The sequence below is a fragment of the Schistocerca americana genome, chromosome X, assembly GCF_021461395.2.
Source record: "Schistocerca americana isolate TAMUIC-IGC-003095 chromosome X, iqSchAmer2.1, whole genome shotgun sequence".
Lineage (NCBI taxonomy): Eukaryota > Metazoa > Arthropoda > Insecta > Orthoptera > Acrididae > Schistocerca > Schistocerca americana.
The window spans coordinates 613,298,072-613,307,041 of NC_060130.1; the positions used below are offsets into that span (position 1 = coordinate 613,298,072).

The 8,970-nt window shown below is 45.0% G+C and overlaps 1 non-coding gene across 1 annotated transcript; it reads left to right on the forward strand.

Moving 5' to 3' along the window:
* Positions 1-2,349: 2,349 nt before the first annotated feature.
* Positions 2,350-2,422, forward strand: Trnaa-cgc. Its single transcript has one exon. It is a non-coding gene; the product is annotated as a tRNA-Ala (tRNA).
* Positions 2,423-8,970: the final 6,548 nt, after the last annotated feature.

The window sequence follows — 8,970 nt, forward strand, 5'->3', positions numbered from 1 at the left end:
CCCTGGCACAAAGGCGTCCACTGGTGGTACTACACTACTGGCCATTAAAATTGCTACACCAAGAAGAAATGCAGATGAGAAATGGGTATTCATCGGACAAATATATTATACTGGAACTGACATGTGATTACATTTTCACGCAGTTTGGGTGCATAGATCCTGAGAAATCAGTACCCAGAACAACCACCTCTGGCCGTAATAACGACCTTGATACACCTGGGCATTGAGTCAAACAGAGCTTGGATGGCGTGTACAGGTACAGCTGCCCATGCAGCTTCAACACGATACCACAGTTCATCAAGAGTAGTGACTGGCGTATTGTGACGAGCCAGTTGCTCGGCCACCACTGACCAGACGTTTTCAATTGGTGAGAGAGCTGGCGAACGTGCTGGCCAGGGTAGCAGTCGAACATTTTCTGTATCCAGGAAGGCCCGTTCAGGACCTGCAACATGCGGTCGTGCATTATCCTGCTGAAATGTAGGGTTTCGCAGGGACAGGAACAGGAAAGGAAGGTAATGACAGTGGCACGTAAAGTGCCCTCCGCCACACACCGTTGGGTGGCTTGCGGAGTATAAATGTAGATGTAGATCGAATGAAGGGTAGAGCCACGGGTCGTAACACATCTGAAATGTAACGTCCACTGTTCAAAGTGCCGTCAATGCGAACAAGAGGTGACCTAGACGTGTAACCAATGGCACCCCATACCATCACGCCGGATGATACGCCAAGATAGCGATGACGAATATACGCTTCCAATGTGCGTTCACCACGATGTTGCCAAACACGGATGCGACCATCATGATGCCGTAATCGGAACCTGGATTCATCCGAAAAAATGACGTTTTGCCATTCGTGCACCCAGGTTCGTCGTTGAGTACACCATCGCAAGCGCTCCTGTCTGTGATGCAGCGTCAAGGGTAATCGCAGCCATGGTCTCCGAGCTGATAGTCCACGCTGCTGCAAACGTCGTCGAACTGTTCGTGCAGATGGTTGTCTTGCAAACGTCGCCATCTTTAAACTCAGGGATCGAGACGTGGCTGCACGATCCGTTACAGTCATGCGGATAAGATGCCTGTCATCTCGACTGCTAGTGATACGAGGCCGTTGGGATCCAGAATGGCGTTCCGTATTACCCTCCTGAACCAACCGATTCCATATTTTGCTAACAGTCATTGGATCTCGACCAACGCGAGCAGCAATGTAGCCATACGATAAATCGCAATCGCGATAGGCTACAATCCGACCTTTATCAAAGTCGGAAACGTGATGGTACGCATTTCTCCTCCTTACACGAGGCATCATAATAACGTTTCACCAGGCAACGCCGGTCAACTGCTGTTTGTGTATGAGATATCGGTTGGAAACTTTCCTCATGTCAGCACGTTTTAGGTGTCGCCACCGGCGCCAACCTTGTGTGAATGCCCTGAAAAGCTAATCATTTGCATATCGCAGCATCTTCTTCCTGTCGGTTAAATTTCGCGTCTGTAGCACGTCATCTTCGTGGTGTAGCAATTTTAATGGCCAGTAGTGTATTACCGACCTGGCCTACTTGCTACCCTGGCTCCTGCAACGACTTTGGATCATCTCTAGACTATGACATTACAAGAACATACATATTGTCATATGGTTTGCCAGAATAGTTCTCGATACCACTCACATAGCAGTATGCTACCGATCGCTTGTGCGGTGTAATTCCGAAGATAAAGAGTGGAAATTGTAGCTATAGAAACCCAAACTTTACTGAGGTCATTATGTGGGACGTACTGCAAACCACTGAGTAACTAGGAACTTATCTCGTCTGCAAAGATATTTGCGTGAAAACACGAAAATAAAGAAAACTGGTAGTTCCACTTGTATTTTTTAACGAATACCGATGAGAATGATGTTATAGATTCCAAATCATTCTTGTACTTTATAAAGTCAACTAATGTATTAATGCTTATAGTCATATGGTTTCTCATGTCTAGAGAACCAGCGAATGTGTCTTCCACCTGTTTTTCACTATCTAGATGCACACAACACTCATCACGACCGATGTTCTCTAAACCAAATAAAGACGGGAAATGTGTAGAATTTTCAGCACAAGCAGTCAACCGATCAATTTACATGGCAGGGAATAGTCGTCCAGCGACAACACTCGCCCATATTGAACCTTCTCAAACTTCCATGGAGAATACTCGCATCACATGCAATCATGAAGGCTTCCCGAGATACACTGAGTATTAGTTCGCTGTTCACTCGCCTAGAGGACGACACGATTAGGTCAGCTGCATTCTTGTACCCCAGCCTCTCCAGTCGTGGTGGCTCAACGACTGCTTCCGCCATAAGCTGGAAATGTCAGTTCGACCGAGCGAGGTGGCGCAGTGGTTAGCGCACTGGACTCGCATTCGGGAGGACGACGGTTCAATCCCGTCTCCGGCCATGCTGATTTAGGTTTTCCGTGATTTCCCTAAATCGCTTGAGGCAAATGCCGGGATGGTTCCTTTGAAAGGGCACGGCCGATTTCCTTCCCCATCCTTCCCTCACCCGAGCTTGTGCTCCGTCTCTAATGACTTCGTTGTCGACGGGACGTTAAACACTAATCTCCTCCTCCTCCTCAGTTCGTTTCGGCCAGTCTACCTTGCGCCATGCGCTCCCGCACGCCAGTCTGACCGTCATAGGAAACCAACCACATATTTCTCACTGTCATTACAATTAAATGTTACGATTATTGCCTCAATTTGACGACATTCGACAATGAGCCACGACTGTGGCTCTGAAAATATCGAAATCTGTACCATTCTTATGACTGGACATAATTTTCCATGTAAAATCTTTCATGCCCCTTACAGCTATCGATGCGCTGTAACCGCAGTTTTCCAGGTCAGATCCATACCTTCCCTACTACAGGACATAGTCGTTTTCTTTGCACATATCGGAAGAATGACCATAGTAGCTTCACACCCAAACGCACACTGCTGCTAATAGCAGCGAATCTGTCACACATCCCCTACTAAGTATGGTAATAACTGAATGCTGGAGACAGCAAACAATATTGAGAGAAAATTCGTGATGGATGGATATGTCTCATTTGTTTTTCTTGCGGATGGTACCAGTGTGTCGTAGGAAGAGAGACGTAATCGTCTAACATCGACCAGCTGTTAAATATATGATCGCAACGACTAAGTTACTTTTACCCTGTATAAAAAGTGGTCTTCTTTCTACTGGTGCGCCGGCCGGTGTGGCCGTGCGGTTCTAAGCGCGTCAGTTTGGAACCGCGTGACCGCTACGGTCGCAGGTTCGAATCCTGCCTTGGGCATGGATGTGTGGGATGTCCTTAGGTTAGTTAGGTTTAAGTAGTTCTAAGTTCTAGGGGACTGATGACCTCAGATGTTAAGTCCGATAGTGCTCAAAGCCATTTGAACCATTTGAGGAGAAAACTGGTGATTGAAATTTCATGAGAAGATCCCGTCGCAGCGAAGACGTCTTTGTTTTAATGATTGCCACTCCAATCCACGTATCATGTCCGTGGCACGATCTCCCGTATTTCGCGATATTGAAAAACGAGTTGCCCTTCTTTGTACTTTTTCGATATCATTCGTCAGTCCCACCTGATGCGAATCCCACACCACACAGCAATACTCCCGAATAGAGCGGACAAGCGTGGTGTAAGCAGTATCTTTAGTAGACCTATTGCACCTTCTAAGTGTTCTGCCATTGAATCGCAGTCTTTGGTTTGCTCTACCCACAACATTATCTATGTCATCATTCCAATTTCGGTTATTTGTAATTGTAATCCCTAAGTATTTAATTGAATTTCCAGCCTTCAGAATGTTTGACTTATCGCGTGATCGAAATTTCTTTTAGTACTCATGTGAATAACTTCACACTTTCCTTAATTCAGGGTCAATTGCCACTTTTCGCACCATAAAGATATCTAAATCATTTTGCAATTTGTTTTGGTCATCTGATGACTTTACAAGACGGTAAATGACAGCATCATCTGCAAATAATCTAAGACAGCTACTCAGACTGTCTTTTATGTCGTTAATATAGATCAGGAACAACAGAGGGCCTATAACACTTCCTCGGGGAAAGTCGGATATTACTTCTCTTTTACTCGATGGCTTTCTGTCTGTTACTATGAACCTCTTTGACAGGATATCACGAATCCAGTCGCACAATTGAGGCGATATTCCGTAGGCACGGAGTTTGGTTAGAAGGCGCTTGTGAGGAACAGTGTCGATAGCCTTTTGGAAATCTAAAAATATGGAATCAGTTTGACATCCCCGTCGATAGCACTCGTTACTTCGTGAGTATAAGGAGCTAGTTGTGCTTCACAAGAACGATGTTTTCTGAATCCGTGCTGACTACGTGTCAAATGGTTTTCTTCGAGGTACTTTATAATGTTCGAACACAGTACATGTTCCAAAACCCTGTTGCAAATCGATGTTATTGATATGGGCCTGTAATTCAGCGGATTACTCCTACTTCCCTTTGTGGCTATTGGTGTGACTTGAGAAATTTTCCAGTCTTTAGGTACGGATCTTTCTGTGAGCGAGCGGTTGTACATAATTGCTAAATATGGTGCTGTTGTATCAGCATACTCTGGAAGGAATCTGACTGGTATACAGTCTGGACCGAGGCCTTGCCTTTATTAAGTGGTTTAAGCCGCTTAGCTAAAACGAGGGTATCTACTTCTATGTTTCCCATCTTGGTAGTTGTTCTTGATTGGAATTCAGGAATATTTACTTCGTCTTCTTTGGCGAAGGAGTTTCGGAAAACCGTGTTTAATAACTCTCCTTTAGTAGCACTGTCATCAGTGACTTCACCGTTGTTATCGGACAGTGAAGGTATTGATTGGGTCTTGTCACTAGCGTGCTTTATGTATGACGAGAAAGTCTTTGGGTTTTCTGCCGGATTCCGAGACAAAGTTTAGTTGTGGAAATTATTAAAAGCATCTTTCACTGAATTACGCGTTATATTTCGAACTTCTGCAAAACTTTGTCAATCTTGGGGATTTTGCGTTCTTTTAAATTTGGCATACTTTCTTCGTTGCTTCTGCAACAGCGATTTGATCAGTTTTGTGTACCATCGGGGATCAGTAGCATCACTTATTGCCCGCCCGGCTAGCTGCGCGGTCTAACGCGCTGCTTCCCGAGCGTGAAGGCGTGCCGGTCCCCGGTGCGGATCAGCTCGGCGGATTAGTGTCGAGGTCCGGTGTGCCGGCCAGTCTGTTTTTATGGTGGTTTACCATCTGCCTCGGCGAATGCGTACTGGTTCCCCTCATTCGGCCTCAGTTAATTATGCCGGCGATTGCTGTGCTAATGCTGTCTCCATGCACGCGTACACCATAATAACTCTGCCGCGGAAACATTTGGGGTATCACTCATCTGGTATGAGTCGTTCGGGGGGGGGGGGGGGGGGGGCACTGGGGACCCCGAACCGCTCAATAGCCCTGGATTCGGGGTGGCGGTGGGGTGGGGTGGGGTGGGGTGGGGTGGGTGGACTGTTGTGGGGATGTGAATAACAGAGCTACGGCGGGATGAAGCCTATCCGTCGTTTCTAGGTCCCTGGTTTAATAAACAATACACACACACCATCACTTATTAATTTATGTGGTATATGACTCTCAATTGCTGTCGATACTAACTCTTTCAAATCATTCCACATCTTTTCTAAACTTACATGATCAGATCGGAAGGAGTGGAGACTCTCTTTAAACGGCGTAAAGAGCATTTTTATCAACTTTTTTTTAAAACAGATGTACTTTGCGTTTCTTTTTGATGCTTGTGGGTGTTACAGTATTTAGCCTAGCAGCAACTGCCTTGTGGTCGTTAATCCCTGTATCCATCATGATACTTCCTATTTGTACAGGATTATTTGTTGCTAAGACGTCAAGTATGCTTTCACAACCATTTACTCTTCAAGTGGGCTCATGAACTAATTGTTCAAAATAATTTTATGAGAAATCATTCAGTAAAATTTCGGATGACGTTTTTTGCCTGCCGCCGGCTTTAAACGTATAATTTTTCCATCATATCGAGGGTAGATTGAAGTCACCACCGACTAAAATTGGTGTACCTATTTGAAATGAGACTCAAGTTTTATTTGAACTGTTCTGCAAACTGTATCTTCTGAGGGAGAGAGGAGGGGGGGGGGGTTGGTAAAACGATTCAATTAATTGATTAGTCAGATTGTCAAGTATAATGTCTACCCATACTATTTCGCAGGAACTATCTACTTCAATTTCACTACAAGGTGAACTACTAATGACAGCAATAAATACTCCACCACCAACTGTATTTAATCTATCCTTTCTTAACACTGTTAGAGTGTTTGAAAAACTTTTGGCTGGTCTTATTTCCAGTCTTAGCCAGCTTTCCATACCTATAACTATTTGAGTTTCAGTGCTTTCTACTAGGGATTGGAGCTCTGGTTCTTTCCCAACACAGCTACGACAATTTACAACTACAATACCGATGGTTTCTACAACTACCTTACCGTGTTTTACTTGCCCCCTTATAGGAGGACGCCCTTTCTATGGTTTCCTGAGACCCTCTAACCTAAAAAATCGCCCAGTCCCTTCCACACAGCCCCCACTACCCGTGTAGCCGCTTCCTGTGTGTAATGGATTCCTGGAATGCTGGACATTTGCCACGCCGGACATTTGCCACACTTGCCCCTTCGCCAGGTAGCTTGAGTAGCGATCCCTCAGGTAAGGGACGCCCTTCCTCGCACAACCTTTGTCCGCTTTCAAACCGCCATCTCCACATCTTACTCGATACAACCAGTACGTAAGGGACCTTCTTCTTCGACATCTTGGCCAAATACAGAGCTTCTTTTCCGAAATCGAAATATTTATAACTTTTTGGAAACGAAATCAATACCGACGATTATGTCAGTATGTAATTAGTTCTGCCAAGTATAAATATAGATTCCTCTGTCTGTACGGTAGCTTCCTTTCACGCTTACTGATTGCGATAGAAACAGTCCATCAGCATGGGAGCAACAAGAAAGGAACGATGAAACGAGAATGTAAATGTACGCTGATCATTTCTTTTTTATCACTGCATTTGTGCCTACTTTAATTACTACAACTGCATACCCAAAAGACAATAGGGAAAGAATAAATGGGTTTGTGAATGTTTGAAAAGAAGAACGACATACTCCATATTAATTTACTCTCTAAAAACATTAGTTAATAAAGTGTAGCGGGACAATGTTCAAAACATAACTGAAAACACGTTCACTAAATAGAGATAAGAACATCTATGATTGACATGTCATCTAAAGTCGACTTACAATTTTAAAATGTTAGAAATAAGGAAATGAAGTAATACAGAATGCTACGCTTGTAACGTACGTTGTTGTTCTACATTGTTTAGTTCTGGTATTTACAGGGTCACAGAGAAAGCATCTTAGGTTCTGGAGGGAAAAGCCGTAATTGTAATTATCTGCACTACGACAGAAACAAGAAGGACAACTTAAGGAAAAATAATGTAAGCTCACAATCGACTTTGAAGCAGATAGTTCCTGTGACATAGTATGGGCAGAGGTTATATTCGACAACCGGAATAAATTAATAACTGGCTCCTTTTACCGACCCCCTGTCTCAGATGAAACAGTTGCTGAACAGTTGAAAGAAAAGAAAACTTGAGTCTCATCACAAATAGGTACCCTACTCATACAATTATAGCTGGCAGTTACTTCAACCTACCCTGCGCATGTTGACAAAAATACATTTTCATACCCTATTGTAAATAGAAAACAACTTCCGTAATTGTTCTAAATGTTTTCTTTAAAATTATTTTTAACGATTAGTTGACGAGACCATTCAAATTGTAAATGGTTACGAAATCACACTTGACCTCTTAGCCACAAATAATCCTGAGCATCACGACGGATACAGGGATTAGTGAACACGCAGTCGTAGAGAGGCTCACTTCCGTAACAAAGAAATTCGCCAAAACTATACGCGAAATATATCTATTTATAAAAGCAGCTAAAAATTCGGGTGACGTCTTTCTAAGAGAGAGTCTCCAATCCTTCCAAACTAGGTAAATGAATACCATATGTAGCTTAAGTTCGAAGAAATACACTCCTGGAAATTGAAATAAGAACACCGTGAATTCATTGTCCCAGGAAGGGGAAACTTTATTGACACATTCCTGGGGTCAGATACATCACATGATCACACTGACAGAACCACAGGCACATAGACACAGGCAACAGAGCATGCACAATGTCGGCACTAGTACAGTGTATATCCACCTTTCGCAGCAATGCAGGCTGCTATTCTCCCATGGAGACGATCGTAGAGATGCTGGATGTAGTCCTGTGGAACGGCTTGCCATGCCATTTCCACCTGGCGCCTCAGTTGGACCAGCGTTCGTGCTGGACGTGCAGACCGCGTGAGACGACGCTTCATCCAGTCCCAAACATGCTCAATGGGGGACAGATCCGGAGATCTTGCTGGCCAGGGTAGTTGACGTACACCTTATAGAGCACGTTGGGTGGCACGGGATACATGCGGACGTGCATTGTCCTGTTGGAACAGCAAGTTCCCTTGCCGGTCTAGGAATGGTAGAACGATGGGTTCGATGACGGTTTGGATGTACCGTGCACTATTCAGTGTCCCCTCGACGATCACCAGTGGTGTACGGCCAGTGTAGGAGATCGCTCCCCACACCATGATGCCGGGTGTTGGCCCTGTGTGCCTCGGTCGTATGCAGTCCTGATTGTGGCGCTCACCTGCACGGCGCCAAACACGCATACGACCATCATTGGCACCAAGGCAGAAGCGACTCTCATCGCTGAAGACGACACGTCTCCATTCGTCCCTCCATTCACGCCTGTCGCGACACCACTGGAGGCGGGCTGCACGATGTTGGGGCGTGAGCGGAAGACGGCCTAACGGTGTGCGGGACCGTAGCCCAGCTTCATGGAGACGGTTGCGAATGGTCCTCGCCGATACCCCAGGAGCAACAG